This window comes from Diorhabda sublineata, chromosome 8 (genome assembly GCF_026230105.1).
Source record: "Diorhabda sublineata isolate icDioSubl1.1 chromosome 8, icDioSubl1.1, whole genome shotgun sequence".
Lineage (NCBI taxonomy): Eukaryota > Metazoa > Arthropoda > Insecta > Coleoptera > Chrysomelidae > Diorhabda > Diorhabda sublineata.
Window position 1 is genome coordinate 30,863,042 of NC_079481.1, and position 19,802 is coordinate 30,882,843.

The following is a 19,802-nucleotide window of genomic DNA, read 5'->3' on the forward strand; positions in this document are numbered from 1 at the left end:
TATAAATTCTGTTGTAATTTTTTATTAGGACTATTAATGTGGAAAGATAAATAATTAATCTTCAAAACAACACATGAAAATCGATCGAATTTAGATTCGAAATAAACTGTAAACATTATTTAAGACTTTTTGACCTTGTACTGTATATATTTTAACCCCTATTGTGTCTCAAATTTCAATTCGGTCTCGTTTTTTCCCTCATAAAACGTACGTCTTCTCATACAGAAAAAAAAACAGTCAAAACATCGAATTGGTGATGAGGCATCCGTCGTACAGTCCTTATTTAGTACCCAGAGATTTATTTAGATCAAAATGTCTGCTCTGATACCCTTTACTATACCGCAGGCTCCAGTTTTACGTACTTCCCTATTTGTGTTCACTTGCATCAACAATAACCCGTCTTTTATGTAACTAAATATGCAATTACCGAAGTTACAATGAGAATTTTTTTCAAAAATGATTCTCAATTAGACGTAATCTGAGTAAAAGTTTATTTTTTCTCTGATGTAAGTACCTAGATATTTCCAAGGATACAATCTATTAAGTTAATCACACGATTAATAATGGGATTTGATCATTATATTTTATTACACCGAAACATCTTTGAAATTAATATTTTTTTGAATAGATAAAACCTTGCCTTGAGCTAATCGAACAAAACACCTTCCTAACAATAATATTCGTTTTTTTTTATCAATCTCATCCTTAGAAATATAGAGAGATGCACAAAATATATTTTTTTAGTACCATACTTTCTTTAAATGCGATAAAAACAAAGTTTCGAGATAATTCGTCACTGTGGACTAGATCTGGACTATACGGTGGACGAAGTATCAATTTAAAGTGTCTTGGTGAAACGGTATTCCACTCAGATGATTCCGGATTGGAGTGATGGATCTGATAGACTTGTTTGACGTTTTCTGGAGTAACCAAATCAATTGGAAGATCAAAACGTTCACCATCATCGATGTTTGCGCGACCACGTTCAAATTTAAGTTCTTTCCGATGGAGCGGAGTCTTTTGAAACCATTTGCGGAACTTGTACAGTATTTTTTTTCATCAAGAAGCAATATGAATGTAGCTTCATGTTGACGCATTTGAATACGTTGTTGTCAACCTACAATAAGAAGACGACGTGAGAAAAAGAAGAAGAAGAAGCTTCACTTAAATGGCTGTCATTTTTTTTTTCTAACTAAACGCCATCTATGTGTCAATTCGACGACATTTTGATTGATGTTATATTAGACAGCTGACTAAATTTTTTTTTATCACGAAATTTGACTGTAACTTTGTTATTTTAAATGGAACACCCCGTATATTAACACATTTTTGAAATCTACGCAAAATTTTATTTATTACTTCTATACAGGATGTCCCGTGACGAGTTAAAACTATCTGTATATGCCAAAATACTTATTGTATTCGGTTCTATCGAAATTCGACTGTAACTTTATTATTTTAAATGGAACACCCCGTATATTAACACATTTTTGAAATCTACGCAAAATTTTATTTATTACTTCTATACAGGATGTCCCGTGACGAGTTAAAACTATCTGTATATGCCAAAATACTTATTGTATTCGGTTCTATCGAAATTCGACTGTAACTTTATTATTTTAAATGGAACACCCCGTATATTAACACATTTTTGAAATCTACGCAAAATTTTATTTATTACTTCTATACAGGATGTCCCGTGACGAGTTAAAACTATCTGTATATGCCAAAATACTTATTGTATTCGGTTCTATCGAAATTCGACTGTAACTTTATTATTTTAAATGGAACACCCCGTATATTAACACATTTTTGAAATCTACGCAAAATTTTATTTATTACTTCTATACAGGATGTCCCGTGACGAGTTAAAACTATCTGTATATGCCAAAATACTTATTGTATTCGGTTCTATCGAAATTCGACTGTAACTTTATTATTTTAAATGGAACACCCCGTATATTAACACATTTTTGAAATCTACGCAAAATTTTATTTATTACTTCTATACAGGATGTCCCGTGACGAGTTAAAACTATCTGTATATGCCAAAATACTTATTGTATTCGGTTCTATCGAAATTCGACTGTAACTTTATTATTTTAAATGGAACACCCCGTATATTAACACATTTTTGAAATCTACGCAAAATTTTATTTATTACTTCTATACAGGATGTCCCGTGACGAGTTAAAACTATCTGTATATGCCAAAATACTTATTGTATTCGGTTCTATCGAAATTCGACTGTAACTTTATTATTTTAAATGGAACACCCCGTATATTAACACATTTTTGAAATCTACGCAAAATTTTATTTATTACTTCTATACAGGATGTCCCGTGACGAGTTAAAACTATCTGTATATGCCAAAATACTTATTGTATTCGGTTCTATCGAAATTCGACTGTAACTTTATTATTTTAAATGGAACACCCCGTATATTAACACATTTTTGAAATCTACGCAAAATTTTATTTATTACTTCTATACAGGATGTCCCGTGACGAGTTAAAACTATCTGTATATGCCAAAATACTTATTGTATTCGGTTCTATCGAAATTCGACTGTAACTTTATTATTTTAAATGGAACACCCCGTATATTAACACATTTTTGAAATCTACGCAAAATTTTATTTATTACTTCTATACAGGATGTCCCGTGACGAGTTAAAACTATCTGTATATGCCAAAATACTTATTGTATTCGGTTCTATCGAAATTCGACTGTAACTTTATTATTTAACATGGAACACCCCGTATATTAACACATTTTTGAAATCTACGCAAAATTTTATTTATTACTTCTATACAGGATGTCCCGTGACGAGTTAAAACTATCTGTATATGCCAAAATACTTATTGTATTCGGTTCTATCGAAATTCGACTGTAACTTTATTATTTTAAATGGAACACCCCGTATATTAACACATTTTTGAAATCTACGCAAAATTTTATTTATTACTTCTATACAGGATGTCCCGTGACGAGTTAAAACTATCTGTATATGCCAAAATACTTATTGTATTCGGTTCTATCGAAATTCGACTGTAACTTTATTATTTTAAATGGAACACCCCGTATATTAACACATTTTTGAAATCTACGCAAAATTTTATTTATTACTTCTATACAGGATGTCCCGTGACGAGTTAAAACTATCTGTATATGCCAAAATACTTATTGTATTCGGTTCTATCGAAATTCGACTGTAATTTTGTTATTTTGAATGGAACACACCGTATATTAACACATTTTTGAAATCTACGCAAAATTTTATTTATTACTTCTATACAGGATGTCCCGTGACGAGTTAAAACTATCTGTATATGCCAAAATACTTATTGTATTCGGTTCTATCGAAATTCGACTGTAACTTTATTATTTAAAATGGAACACCCCGTATATTAACACATTTTTGAAATCTACGCAAAATTTTATTTATTACTTCTATACAGGATGTCCCGTGACGAGTTAAAACTATCTGTATATGCCAAAATACTTATTGTATTCGGTTCTATCGAAATTCGACTGTAATTTTGTTATTTTGAATGGAACACACCGTATATTAACACATTTTTGAAATCTACGCAAAATTTTATTTATTACTTCTATACAGGATGTCCCGTGACGAGTTAAAACTATCTGTATATGCCAAAATACTTATTGTATTCGGTTCTATCGAAATTCGACTGTAACTTTATTATTTTAAATGGAACACCCCGTATATTAACACATTTTTGAAATCTACGCAAAATTTTATTTATTACTTCTATACAGGATGTCCCGTGACGAGTTAAAACTATCTGTATATGCCAAAATACTTATTGTATTCGGTTCTATCGAAATTCGACTGTAATTTTGTTATTTTGAATGGAACACACCGTATATTAACACATTTTTGAAATCTACGTGAAATTTTATTTATTACTTCTATACAGGATGTCCCGTGACGAGTTAAAACTATCTGTATATGCCAAAATACTTATTGTATTCGGTTCTATCGAAATTCGACTGTAACTTTATTATTTTAAATGGAACACCCCGTATATTAACACATTTTTGAAATCTACGCAAAATTTTATTTATTACTTCTATACAGGATGTCCCGTGACGAGTTAAAACTATCTGTATATGCCAAAATACTTATTGTATTCGGTTCTATCGAAATTCGACTGTAACTTTATTATTTAACATGGAACACCCCGTATATTAACACATTTTTGAAATCTACGCAAAATTTTATTTATTACTTCTATACAGGATGTCCCGTGACGAGTTAAAACTATCTGTATATGCCAAAATACTTATTGTATTCGGTTCTATCGAAATTCGACTGTAACTTTATTATTTTAAATGGAACACCCCGTATATTAACACATTTTTGAAATCTACGTGAAATTTGAGTATAGTTTTGTCTACAAAAATTTTTCGAAAAATGCATACTTTTTGAGTTATTAATTTTTTTGTAAAAAATTTGACCGTTGCACACCCTTATAAATAATTTTTTTACCAAGATACCCTTAAAAATATAAAAATGTTTTCTGTTCAGATGCTTTTAGCAAAGTCACACGTATTTCAATCTATGTTGAAAAATTTTTTTATTTTATACGGGGTGTGTATAAAAAGTGTTCAAAGTTTAACTTCACAAACATCAATTTTAATGCATAACACAGAATAATTTTGTACTTTTGAATTTCATAATTGTTAAAATCGTGTTTTTTTTTTTAAATATAATTAATTCAATGAAACTGGTATAATTATGCCCTTTCAGAAATAAACGATTGTGTTTATATTTTGTATTTATGAACTCATCTATTCATTTCTAAGGTCAGTTTTATTGGTGAGTAATGTAATTATTTACTATTATTGTTTATTTTTGAATAATGGTAGTCGTAGGCGTTGGGAGGTGCGTATTTCAGATCAACAACAAATTTTTAATTAACCATGATAGACCGTTGCAAATCGGTTTAATACTAGACGCTCGGTTTCAATTAAAAAGCAAATTTTCTTTATTAAGCAACTATTTGCGTTCAAGGTGCGTATTTATTTAAAAATTCCGAAATCATTGCAGGTGTAGTGGGTGACGATACCGTGTGTGTTAATTGTTTTGTTTACATTTCCATATGGAACAAGGTACGCCTTTATATTTATATACAATTTCAAATTTATTCAATTATCGTTTATTTAAAAATATCGAGAAAAGTAAATAACGCAAATTTTTATTTGTACTCAATGAGTACGTTCACCAAATTAATTCCCTCATCATAAATTCTAACGTAATGGAGTAATATCAGATATATTTACGTAAAGCACAACGCCGACTGACACCTAAAGGTGCCTCCCACTCGTATACGTACCAATTTACCGATAAAAATTAGAAATTTCGTTTTAATTCAATTCCAAAAATATCCGCCCAACAAATTTCACCAAAATATACGATTTTTAGGGTACAGAAAGCAAGTTCGCTGACCCAAAGGGCTAAGAACCTTTCATTTTCTGAAAATTACTTTCATAGGACCATAAAAGGCATCAAATCTTGGTCATAAAGAAGTGGAATAACGAAAAGAAATTAGAAACGCGGAATTAGACCCCAAGGTCTGCAACAATTTTTTTCCTATTCCACCAAATGGTCTCAAAAGGCTCTAAGAACAAAAACGAACTAAGGACAGTTTCTTATACGCTTACTGGACATTGTATGGAACCTAAGGATACCCCGTACGCATTTTTGAGTGCTAATTTGGCCGGAAGTAGTTCTAAACACTTTAGACTGGAAGAATCAATATTTTACACTGGATAAATCGGATAAAATGTACCAAAAACACAAATCCTTCATGTGTTTTTTCACTCTATACTACAGAAAGACCAGAGTCCCTTTGAAAAGGCTCCACAGGAAGGAACCACAGTACCTTTTGGCTCAAAGGTTGCTTCATTCGGCCGCAGAATGAATTTCTGGAACCGCGGGCGATCCCGACCGCATCCGAGGCTTCCGTCGACAACAGAGCCCATTTCTAAGAATTTCTACGCATTTTTGAGTGCTAAGAACCCCATAAATAAAGACTAAGATTGCTTCAAGAAGCAAATTTGTCCGGAAGTAGTTCTAAACACTTTAGACTGGAAGAATCAATATTTTACACTGGATAAATCGGATAAAATGTACCAAAAACACAAATCCTTCATGTGTTTTTTGACTCTATACTACAGAAAGACCAGAGTCCCTTTGAAAAGGCTCCACAGGAAGGAACCACAGTACCTTTTGGCTCAAAGGTTGCTTCATTCGACCGCAGAATGAATTTGTGGAACCGCGGGTCATCCCGACCGCATCCGAGGCTTCCGTCGACAACAGAGCCCATTTCTAAGAATTTCTACGCATTTTTGAGTGCTAAGAACCCCATAAATAAAGACTAAGATTGCTTCAAGAAGCAAATTTGTCCGGAAGTAGTTCTAAACACTTTAGACTGGAAGAATCAATATTTTACACTGGATAAATCGGATAAAATGTACCAAAAACACAAATCCTTCATGTGTTTTTTGACTCTATACTACAGAAAGACCAGAGTCCCTTTGAAAAGGCTCCACAGGAAGGAACCACAGTACCTTTTGGCTCAAAGGTTGCTTCATTCGGCCGCAGAATGAATTTGTGGAACCGCTGGCGATCCCGACCGCATCCGAGGCTTCCGTCGACAACAGAGCCCATTTCTAAGAATTTCTACGCATTTTTGAGTGCTAAGAACCCCATAAATAAAGACTAAGATTGCTTCAAGAAGCAAATTTGTCCGGAAGTAGTTCTAAACACTTTAGACTGGAAGAATCAATATTTTACACTGGATAAATCGGATAAAATGTACCAAAAACACAAATCCTTCATGTGTTTTTTGACTCTATACTACAGAAAGACCAGAGTCCCTTTGAAAAGGCTCCACAGGAAGGAACCACAGTACCTTTTGGCTCAAAGGTTGCTTCATTCGACCGCAGAATGAATTTGTGGAACCGCGGGTCATCCCGACCGCATCCGAGGCTTCCGTCGACAACAGAGCCCATTTCTAAGAATTTCTACGCATTTTTGAGTGCTAAGAACCCCATAAATAAAGACTAAGATTGCTTCAAGAAGCAAATTTGTCCGGAAGTAGTTCTAAACACTTTAGACTGGAAGAATCAATATTTTACACTGGATAAATCGGATAAAATGTACCAAAAACACAAATCCTTCATGTGTTTTTTGACTCTATACTACAGAAAGACCAGAGTCCCTTTGAAAAGGCTCCACAGGAAGGAACCACAGTACCTTTTGGCTCAAAGGTTGCTTCATTCGACCGCAGAATGAATTTGTGGAACCGCGGGTCATCCCGACCGCATCCGAGGCTTCCGTCGACAACAGAGCCCATTTCTAAGAATTTCTACGCATTTTTGAGTGCTAAGAACCCCATAAATAAAGACTAAGATTGCTTCAAGAAGCAAATTTGTCCGGAAGTAGTTCTAAACACTTTAGACTGGAAGAATCAATATTTTACACTGGATAAATCGGATAAAATGTACCAAAAACACAAATCCTTCATGTGTTTTTTGACTCTATACTACAGAAAGACCAGAGTCCCTTTGAAAAGGCTCCACAGGAAGGAACCACAGTACCTTTTGGCTCAAAGGTTGCTTCATTCGGCCGCAGAATGAATTTGTGGAACCGCTGGCGATCCCGACCGCATCCGAGGCTTCCGTCGACAACAGAGCCCATTTCTAAGAATTTCTACGCATTTTTGAGTGCTAAGAACCCCATAAATAAAGACTAAGATTGCTTCAAGAAGCAAATTTGTCCGGAAGTAGTTCTAAACACTTTAGACTGGAAGAATCAATATTTTACACTGGATAAATCGGATAAAATGTACCAAAAACACAAATCCTTCATGTGTTTTTTGACTCTATACTACAGAAAGACCAGAGTCCCTTTGAAAAGGCTCCACAGGAAGGAACCACAGTACCTTTTGGCTCAAAGGTTGCTTCATTCGACCGCAGAATGAATTTGTGGAACCGCGGGCGATCCCGACCGCATCCGAGGCTTCCGTCGACAACAGAGCCCATTTCTAAGAATTTCTACGCATTTTTGAGTGCTAAGAACCCCATAAATAAAGACTAAGATTGCTTCAAGAAGCAAATTTGGCCGGAAGTAGTTCTAAACACTTTAGACTGGAAGAATCAATATTTTACACTGGATAAATCGGATAAAATGTACCAAAAACACAAATCCTTCATGTGTTTTTTCACTCTATACTACAGAAAGACCAGAGTCCCTTTGAAAAGGCTCCACAGGAAGGAACCACAGTACCTTTTGGCTCAAAGGTTGCTTCATTCGGCCGCAGAATGAATTTCTGGAACCGCGGGCGATCCCGACCGCATCCGAGGCTTCCGTCGACAACAGAGCCCATTTCTAAGAATTTCAACGCATTTTTGAGTGCTAAGAACCCCATAAATAAAGACTAAGATTGCTTCAAGAAGCAAATTTGGCCGGAAGTAGTTCTAAACACTTTAGACTGGAAGAATCAATATTTTACACTGGATAAATCGGATAAAATGTACCAAAAACACAAATCCTTCATGTGTTTTTTGACTCTATACTACAGAAAGACCAGAGTCCCTTTGAAAAGGCTCCACAGGAAGGAACCACAGTACCTTTTGGCTCAAAGGTTGCTTCATTCGACCGCAGAATGAATTTGTGGAACCGCGGGTCATCCCGACCGCATCCGAGGCTTCCGTCGACAACAGAGCCCATTTCTAAGAATTTCTACGCATTTTTGAGTGCTAAGAACCCCATAAATAAAGACTAAGATTGCTTCAAGAAGCAAATTTGTCCGGAAGTAGTTCTAAACACTTTAGACTGGAAGAATCAATATTTTACACTGGATAAATCGGATAAAATGTACCAAAAACACAAATCCTTCATGTGTTTTTTCACTCTATACTACAGAAAGACCAGAGTCCCTTTGAAAAGGCTCCACAGGAAGGAACCACAGTACCTTTTGGCTCAAAGGTTGCTTCATTCGACCGCAGAATGAATTTGTGGAACCGCGGGCGATCCCGACCGCATCCGAGGCTTCCGTCGACAACAGAGCCCATTTCTAAGAATTTCTACGCATTTTTGAGTGCTAAGAACCCCATAAATAAAGACTAAGATTGCTTCAAGAAGCAAATTTGGCCGGAAGTAGTTCTAAACACTTTAGACTGGAAGAATCAATATTTTACACTGGATAAATCGGATAAAATGTACCAAAAACACAAATCCTTCATGTGTTTGTTGACTCTATACTACAGAAAGACCAGAGTCCCTTTGAAAAGGCTCCACAGGAAGGAACCACAGTACCTTTTGGCTCAAAGGTTGCTTCATTCGGCCGCAGAATGAATTTGTGGAACCGCGGGCGATCCCGACCGCATCCGAGGCTTCCGTCGACAACAGAGCCCGTTTTTAAGAATTTCTACGCATTTTTGAGTGCTAAGAACCCCATAAATAAAGACTAAGATTGCTTCAAGAAGCAAATTTGTCCGGAAGTAGTTCTAAACACTTTAGACTGGAAGAATCAATATTTTACACTGGATAAATCGGATAAAATGTACCAAAAACACAAATCCTTCATGTGTTTTTTCACTCTATACTACAGAAAGACCAGAGTCCCTTTGAAAAGGCTCCACAGGAAGGAACCACAGTACCTTTTGGCTCAAAGGTTGCTTCATTCGGCCGCAGAATGAATTTGTGGAACCGCGGGCGATCCCGACCGCATCCGAGGCTTCCGTCGACAACAGAGCCCATTTCTAAGAATTTCTACGCATTTTTGAGTGCTAAGAACCCCATAAATAAAGACTAAGATTGCTTCAAGAAGCAAATTTGGCCGGAAGTAGTTCTAAACACTTTAGACTGGAAGAATCAATATTTTACACTGGATAAATCGGATAAAATGTACCAAAAACACAAATCCTTCATGTGTTTGTTGACTCTATACTACAGAAAGACCAGAGTCCCTTTGAAAAGGCTCCACAGGAAGGAACCACAGTACCTTTTGGCTCAAAGGTTGCTTCATTCGGCCGCAGAATGAATTTGTGGAACCGCGGGCGATCCCGACCGCATCCGAGGCTTCCGTCGACAACAGAGCCCGTTTTTAAGAATTTCTACGCATTTTTGAGTGCTAAGAACCCCATAAATAAAGACTAAGATTGCTTCAAGAAGCAAATTTGTCCGGAAGTAGTTCTAAACACTTTAGACTGGAAGAATCAATATTTTACACTGGATAAATCGGATAAAATGTACCAAAAACACAAATCCTTCATGTGTTTGTTGACTCTATACTACAGAAAGACCAGAGTCCCTTTGAAAAGGCTCCACAGGAAGGAACCACAGTACCTTTTGGCTCAAAGGTTGCTTCATTCGGCCGCAGAATGAATTTGTGGAACCGCGGGCGATCCCGACCGCATCCGAGGCTTCCGTCGACAACAGAGCCCATTTCTAAGAATTTCTACGCATTTTTGAGTGCTAAGAACCCCATAAATAAAGACTAAGATTGCTTCAAGAAGCAAATTTGTCCGGAAGTAGTTCTAAACACTTTAGACTGGAAGAATCAATATTTTACACTGGATAAATCGGATAAAATGTACCAAAAACACAAATCCTTCATGTGTTTTTTCACTCTATACTACAGAAAGACCAGAGTCCCTTTGAAAAGGCTCCACAGGAAGGAACCACAGTACCTTTTGGCTCAAAGGTTGCTTCATTCGACCGCAGAATGAATTTGTGGAACCGCGGGCGATCCCGACCGCATCCGAGGCTTCCGTCGACAACAGAGCCCATTTCTAAGAATTTCTACGCATTTTTGAGTGCTAAGAACCCCATAAATAAAGACTAAGATTGCTTCAAGAAGCAAATTTGTCCGGAAGTAGTTCTAAACACTTTAGACTGGAAGAATCAATATTTTACACTGGATAAATCGGATAAAATGTACCAAAAACACAAATCCTTCATGTGTTTGTTGACTCTATACTACAGAAAGACCAGAGTCCCTTTGAAAAGGCTCCACAGGAAGGAACCACAGTACCTTTTGGCTCAAAGGTTGCTTCATTCGACCGCAGAATGAATTTGTGGAACCGCGGGTCATCCCGACCGCATCTGAGGCTTCCGTCGACAACAGAGCCCATTTCTAAGAATTTCTACGCATTTTTGAGTGCTAAGAACCCCATAAATAAAGACTAAGATTGCTTCAAGAAGCAAATTTGTCCGGAAGTAGTTCTAAACACTTTAGACTGGAAGAATCAATATTTTACACTGGATAAATCGGATAAAATGTACCAAAAACACAAATCCTTCATGTGTTTTTTCACTCTATACTACAGAAAGACCAGAGTCCCTTTGAAAAGGCTCCACAGGAAGGAACCACAGTACCTTTTGGCTCAAAGGTTGCTTCATTCGACCGCAGAATGAATTTGTGGAAGTGGAACCGCGGGCGATCCCGACCGCATCCGAGGCTTCCGTCGACAACAGAGCCCATTTCTAAGAATTTCTACGCATTTTTGAGTGCTAAGAACCCCATAAATAAAGACTAAGATTGCTTCAAGAAGCAAATTTGGCCGGAAGTAGTTCTAAACACTTTAGACTGGAGGAATCAATATTTTACACTGGATAAATCGGATAAAATGTACCAAAAACACAAATCCTTCATGTGTTTGTTGACTCTATACTACAGAAAGACCAGAGTCCCTTTGAAAAGGCTCCACAGGAAGGAACCACAGTACCTTTTGGCTCAAAGGTTGCTTCATTCGGCCGCAGAATGAATTTGTGAAACCGCGGGCGATCCCGACCGCATCCGAGGCTTCCGTCGACAACAGAGCCCGTTTTTAAGAATTTCTACGCATTTTTGAGTGCTAAGAACCCCATAAATAAAGACTAAGATTGCTTCAAGAAGCAAATTTGTCCGGAAGTAGTTCTAAACACTTTAGACTGGAAGAATCAATATTTTACACTGGATAAATCGGATAAAATGTACCAAAAACACAAATCCTTCATGTGTTTGTTGACTCTATACTACAGAAAGACCAGAGTCCCTTTGAAAAGGCTCCACAGGAAGGAACCACAGTACCTTTTGGCTCAAAGGTTGCTTCATTCGACCGCAGAATGAATTTGTGGAAGTGGAACCGCGGGCGATCCCGACCGCATCCGAGGCTTCCGTCGACAACAGAGCCCATTTCTAAGAATTTCTACGCATTTTTGAGTGCTAAGAACCCCATAAATAAAGACTAAGATTGCTTCAAGAAGCAAATTTGGCCGGAAGTAGTTCTAAACACTTTAGACTGGAAGAATCAATATTTTACACTGGATAAATCGGATAAAATGTACCAAAAACACAAATCCTTCATGTGTTTTTTCACTCTATACTACAGAAAGACCAGAGTCCCTTTGAAAAGGCTCCACAGGAAGGAACCACAGTACCTTTTGGCTCAAAGGTTGCTTCATTCGACCGCAGAATGAATTTGTGGAACCGCGGGCGATCCCGACCGCATCCGAGGCTTCCGTCGACAACAGAGCCCATTTCTAAGAATTTCTACGCATTTTTGAGTGCTAAGAACCCCATAAATAAAGACTAAGATTGCTTCAAGAAGCAAATTTGGCCGGAAGTAGTTCTAAACACTTTAGACTGGAAGAATCAATATTTTACACTGGATAAATCGGATAAAATGTACCAAAAACACAAATCCTTCATGTGTTTTTTGACTCTATACTACAGAAAGACCAGAGTCCCTTTGAAAAGGCTCCACAGGAAGGAATCACAGTACCTTTTGGCTCAAAGGTTGCTTCATTCGACCGCAGAATGAATTTGTGGAACCGCGGGTCATCCCGACCGCATCTGAGGCTTCCGTCGACAACAGAGCCCATTTCTAAGAATTTCTACGCATTTTTGAGTGCTAAGAACCCCATAAATAAAGACTAAGATTGCTTCAAGAAGCAAATTTGGCCGGAAGTAGTTCTAAACACTTTAGACTGGAAGAATCAATATTTTACACTGGATAAATCGGATAAAATGTACCAAAAACACAAATCCTTCATGTGTTTTTTGACTCTATACTACAGAAAGACCAGAGTCCCTTTGAAAAGGCTCCACAGGAAGGAACCACAGTACCTTTTGGCTCAAAGGTTGCTTCATTCGACCGCAGAATGAATTTGTGGAACCGCGGGCGATCCCGACCGCATCCGAGGCTTCCGTCGACAACAGAGCCCATTTCTAAGAATTTCTACGCATTTTTGAGTGCTAAGAACCCCATAAATAAAGACTAAGATTGCTTCAAGAAGCAAATTTGGCCGGAAGTAGTTCTAAACACTTTAGACTGGAAGAATCAATATTTTACACTGGATAAATCGGATAAAATGTACCAAAAACACAAATCCTTCATGTGTTTTTTGACTCTATACTACAGAAAGACCAGAGTCCCTTTGAAAAGGCTCCACAGGAAGGAATCACAGTACCTTTTGGCTCAAAGGTTGCTTCATTCGACCGCAGAATGAATTTGTGGAACCGCGGGTCATCCCGACCGCATCTGAGGCTTCCGTCGACAACAGAGCCCATTTCTAAGAATTTCTACGCATTTTTGAGTGCTAAGAACCCCATAAATAAAGACTAAGATTGCTTCAAGAAGCAAATTTGGCCGGAAGTAGTTCTAAACACTTTAGACTGGAAGAATCAATATTTTACACTGGATAAATCGGATAAAATGTACCAAAAACACAAATCCTTCATGTGTTTTTTCACTCTATACTACAGAAAGACCAGAGTCCCTTTGAAAAGGCTCCACAGGAAGGAACCACAGTACCTTTTGGCTCAAAGGTTGCTTCATTCGACCGCAGAATGAATTTGTGGAACCGCGGGCGATCCCGACCGCATCCGAGGCTTCCGTCGACAACAGAGCCCATTTCTAAGAATTTCTACGCATTTTTGAGTGCTAAGAACCCCATAAATAAAGACTAAGATTGCTTCAAGAAGCAAATTTGGCCGGAAGTAGTTCTAAACACTTTAGACTGGAGGAATCAATATTTTACACTGGATAAATCGGATAAAATGTACCAAAAACACAAATCCTTCATGTGTTTGTTGACTCTATACTACAGAAAGACCAGAGTCCCTTTGAAAAGGCTCCACAGGAAGGAACCACAGTACCTTTTGGCTCAAAGGTTGCTTCATTCGACCGCAGAATGAATTTGTGGAACCGCGGGTCATCCCGACCGCATCTGAGGCTTCCGTCGACAACAGAGCCCATTTCTAAGAATTTCTACGCATTTTTGAGTGCTAAGAACCCCATAAATAAAGACTAAGATTGCTTCAAGAAGCAAATTTGTCCGGAAGTAGTTCTAAACACTTTAGACTGGAAGAATCAATATTTTACACTGGATAAATCGGATAAAATGTACCAAAAACACAAATCCTTCATGTGTTTTTTCACTCTATACTACAGAAAGACCAGAGTCCCTTTGAAAAGGCTCCACAGGAAGGAACCACAGTACCTTTTGGCTCAAAGGTTGCTTCATTCGACCGCAGAATGAATTTGTGGAAGTGGAACCGCGGGCGATCCCGACCGCATCCGAGGCTTCCGTCGACAACAGAGCCCATTTCTAAGAATTTCTACGCATTTTTGAGTGCTAAGAACCCCATAAATAAAGACTAAGATTGCTTCAAGAAGCAAATTTGGCCGGAAGTAGTTCTAAACACTTTAGACTGGAGGAATCAATATTTTACACTGGATAAATCGGATAAAATGTACCAAAAACACAAATCCTTCATGTGTTTGTTGACTCTATACTACAGAAAGACCAGAGTCCCTTTGAAAAGGCTCCACAGGAAGGAACCACAGTACCTTTTGGCTCAAAGGTTGCTTCATTCGGCCGCAGAATGAATTTGTGGAACCGCGGGCGATCCCGACCGCATCCGAGGCTTCCGTCGACAACAGAGCCCGTTTTTAAGAATTTGTAGTACGTCTCCAAACAACTTAATTGTTTACTAATAAACGAATCGGTAAAATCCTTGATTTCTTTCACACACTCGTCGTCTCTTTTGTAAGTGGCAAAAACTAAAAATGTTTATACAGGAAAGCGCGAGAACCCAAGGTTACATTTGAATTTTAAATTAAGGAAATGGTCCATGTGCTATACGACCCATAAAACTGTCGAGTTTTTATTTTTAACTTTATATACATACATTGTTATAAACGGCAACAACAAACGGCTGTAAATTATGTCAAACAATTTTTGTTTTAGTGATAAAACAATAATTTATTGATCGTATAACGTATCCTTAGTTAAAGAAGCTTTAATTAGACGGAAAAATAATATTAGAAACTCCGTAATTACCTCCAAGGCGTTGAGCGCACTAGGCCTTCAAATAAACCCGTCGTGCCCTACTCGACGTCACCAAAATCCGATTTGCACCCTTTGATGTCATCAGGCGGTTTGTGGAGTTTGCCCGGGTGGTGAAACCGCCCCCTCGGGGCACTCACAGAAGACGTGGTGGACAGTTTCGTCCTCCTCCACGCGCCAGACCATCCGCGATACCCCCGGTGGTTCTGGGTCCATTGGGGCTTCAAACTAATCGATTCGATGTTTTGGTCGTTCAAAAACGTTGCGGTACGAGCTGGTGAATGATGAAACGAATGCTGATGTACCATTTAGACCGTTCTACGTTGCTCTAATAGAACCGCGGAGACATTTCCTTCGATCTACAATCTTTCGTTGGATTTGGATCGTCTTGAAAGACTTTTTTGGATACAAACATGTGGACAACAAAATGAATAGGCCACTTAAGCATTCTGCGCATTCGGTAGGGCCAAATTGCTCCTTTGGGATCGGGATCGATGGTGGTGGAACGACATTTTAGCGTATTCCGAAAAATTTGACTTTTGTGCATCGATATGTCGAATGTATGTCCCGAAATCAAATGGATTCAATGCATTTAAACGATCTGACCTCATAGAGAACGCTCGGTTCAATTTTTCTCTCTACAATATACAATCAAGCGCTGCCAACCTATAATCGGTTAAATAATTACAGGCCTGGGGGAATTTCGTATTTAAATTTTATGCAAACGGTTGTAGTCGTGTAGTCGGTCGGCCTCAAAGAAAATGGGCGTGATTCTAATACAAATAACGTATTTAAATATATATCTAGATACTATTTAAAATTCGAAATTGTTATATCAATATATACGAGGTGTGATTATATATACAAGTTGGTACAGTGCAACCAAATTGATAAACAAAAGTTAAATAACTTAATTCGTAACGTTATTTGAATATTTCGCTAAATTCGAATCTAAAACATCGAAAAACAAAATAAGTAATATCATAATCAATCTCTTAGTACTAAATGTGTACTGTTTACATAGGACAGACATCGCAGTGTTTAGAAAATAGACTAAAACATCATATATACGATAAAAAACTTTGTTTACATACTTTCTGTCAATGACAGGGGACAATTGAATGTTGTTAGCACCCATTTTCTTCTTTTTTAGCACTGACATAATTTGTTATATACTTATACTGTACAAGTCCGTCCAATTTGAATTTAAACGAATTTTTTATCAATATTTTTGACTAGTTTTAATAAGAGGTTAATAAAGTTGGTTGTGTTTATGAAATTATCGAAATTATTCTTTATGGGTGGGCACCAAACAGAGCACAACCTTTTGATCTCGTGCCAACAATGCGTATTGAAAACATATTTGAATTATAAGCTATGCTAAATTTAATTTATATCGGGTTTGTCAACTTTTATTGAACTTATGCAATTTCGTTATTTATATATCGTATAAATACTATTTCGAGTTAAAGTAGATAACGACGGTATCTAATTATATATATATATTGGGTTAAATTATCATATCTAACCTTTTTTCGTAATGTTTTAGTACAGAAAACAAAAGCAAAAAATTATTAGAGTATTAAAAAAAATTTATGGACTCCTATTATAGTCATAGAAAATCATCGTACGAACATTTCAATCAATGTCATATTTGACACATAAACATCAGTGTTGCCATATCTCAAATATCATCTTTATATTTGAACCACCCTCGTATAATAAAAAAACTTTTTTTTCACCTTTTGTCACTTTATACTCGTAAACAATTTCTTTTTGTTCAACTCCCACTTCTAATTTCACTGTACTATTTACGAAACAAATTAAATGTACAAATGGAAGGTGTATTAAATAATTTAATTGGGATAAACATAACTTATGTTAATAATTGTTGATGATACAGGTAGGGCCTGTTGGATTTGATTAAACTCTAAATATGATCGTTTTTAGAATAATTTGAAATAATTATAACATTAAATATCACATTACGAATTGCTACTGTCAAATGTCAAAAATAAAGACCTTGCATAATATCAAATTTAAAAAGCTATTATTAAATTTATTAATTCTGTTCGAAAATTCTAGTAAACTAAAGTAATTTTCCATGTCAAACAGTGTACAACAACTTAGCAATCCGAATGTTTAGATTCTGTAAATTGCAGCTAATATTTGTATAAATCCAAGGTTATCTCCATAACCATCCTTTCTTCGTGATGTGTGTTCTCAATTAGCCGCCGTTTCTTCAAATATTTACCTTAATTATAGATACAATAAGGTTCGTTTTAGCTAAAAATCGCTATTTTCATTTTAACGTTCGGCTTATATCGTATATAATTAGGCGTTTTTTAGTGGTTATGGTTATATGGGTCCCAAATGAATAAGTGGGTGCGACTAATACGTCTACAGGACAGGCTTTCAAATAAAACTAATTTGTTTTTAAAAAATGTTTCGAAGTATGTCGTTTATATGTGTCGTATCTCAAAATTTTGTAGGTTGAGAAAAAATTTACGTACAGAATGTGTTCGCGAAAAAGTAGCTTCGATGCACCACGATTTTTTTCGTCTTGATCGATAAATTTGTCGAAAATTCGAACTAAATCATATTTTTTTGTCGTTAACAACTTTACAGGGTGTTCCGGAAAGTGAGTAGATGACGTGACGTAAAAAACTTTTCACATACGACTGAATTATAAACCTTTAAAATTACGAAATTATACACCTTGTATAATTGATACGAAATATATTGTAAGTCTGAACTAATTGGTCGAAAATGTCATCTGCACTTTTTGTGAAGTGTATAAACCTCTGTTGTACAACTTTTTTTATTTCGTTTTGGTAGATTAATAAGAATAATTTGTTCTAGTTTTTTTTCATCACACCTCGTATATGTTACATTTAAAACCAACTGCAATTGTTGTTTTCAAAGATACGCCTACAATATTCAATTATATTTAGTATAAATACGGTACCAGCAAATATAAAAAAAAATTTATATTAAATTATGTGAATGTTGATTTCAGTACAAGTTTCCATGTTAGCGTAATGAAGCTTTCAAATTATATTTAGGATCGTAAATATTTTGTAATTCGAAAACACGTATTAAAACTATAATATACAGGATGTCTCACGATTTATCGAGGTTTTTATTGTACATTTATTGTTTTTAATGCTTCAATATTCAAAAATGTACATAAATGACAGTCTTAATGGCTACTCAGGATCTCTAGACATATGACATATGACGTTGACGACGAGCTTGTCAATCTTGGAACCGCTGACAGGACCCGAAGGCATATGGAAGCGAATTAGTATCTCGATGATTTTATTTTATAGAAACTCGATCTCAATATGGTATTAATGTAGATGTAACTTATTTCAAACATAAATAACATGTAGATTTCTAAATATTTAGCCTTTCCTCCGTATAATTTCGAATTTATTACTTGTTTTCGTTAGGATTTAATGCAATTTGCAATTACTGCGGTTAACCTAAATTCACAACAAACTAATTGACTGATTCGTATCCTACGATCCAATTAGTATTCATATTCCGTCTTGTTTTGGTATAGAGGATACCGTTTCGAAATTACAGTTGACAATGACATTTTTCAACAACAATAACAAAATACGTATTATATAAAAGATGTAAAAAAATTCGTATACGCTTTCTAATATTTACAAAGGCGGCGATGTCTGTCTGATGAATCTGAATACGGACCTAACCTAACCAATTCGTATGCAAATACGTGGTCCTGAAAAGCATTTTCTTTTCGTATCAAATCAATGTCTTTGTCTTTTAAAAACAAATCTGTCATCTTCTAATCGTTACTTCCATAGCAGACGAAAAATATAAAACGTTTTGGCGGACGCCACTGATACGTACCTACTTTTTTCAGTGGGTGCGTTCTTTTTGCCACATCTAAAATACCAGCAGTCCTTTACCATCAAAATAAATATCTATAAACAACGCCCACGAATTTTATGTTAATTTCTATAACATCTTTGTTGAACGTACCTCGTCTCTGTCCACCTATTATTGTTTTTTGTTAACTTCCAAATGAAATGTTACGAAGTATTTGCGAACATCGTTGCCAGATTTTTCTCATGAGACACTTAGTGTAGAACAAATCTTGACAAGCTTCACACAAGTTTCAGCTTTTAGTTTCGATTATTTTTATTGGAGTATAATTTCAACGAGAACTCAATTAAGAAGGATTAAGATTAACACAAAACAAAAACAAAATGGAGTCTGTCTCGCCGAAGATGAGAATTATTAGATGACAAACATACGGGATGTCCTGCGAGGCTGAATATTCCACGAAACATTAAATTAGTTCTAAATGAAAAAAAAAAAGAAATTTCAGCACAAATAGGCATTTCTACTGAATTATGTACTTCAAAAGACAAAGTTCTGGATATTTCTTGTCGA

At 36.2% G+C, this 19,802-nt stretch overlaps 1 protein-coding gene across 1 annotated transcript in view; it reads left to right on the forward strand.

Moving 5' to 3' along the window:
- Positions 1 to 19,802, forward strand: part of LOC130447666 (activating transcription factor 3) — a 61,719-nt gene that overhangs the window by 11,181 nt on the left and 30,736 nt on the right. The gene's annotated exons all lie outside the window — the stretch shown is intronic.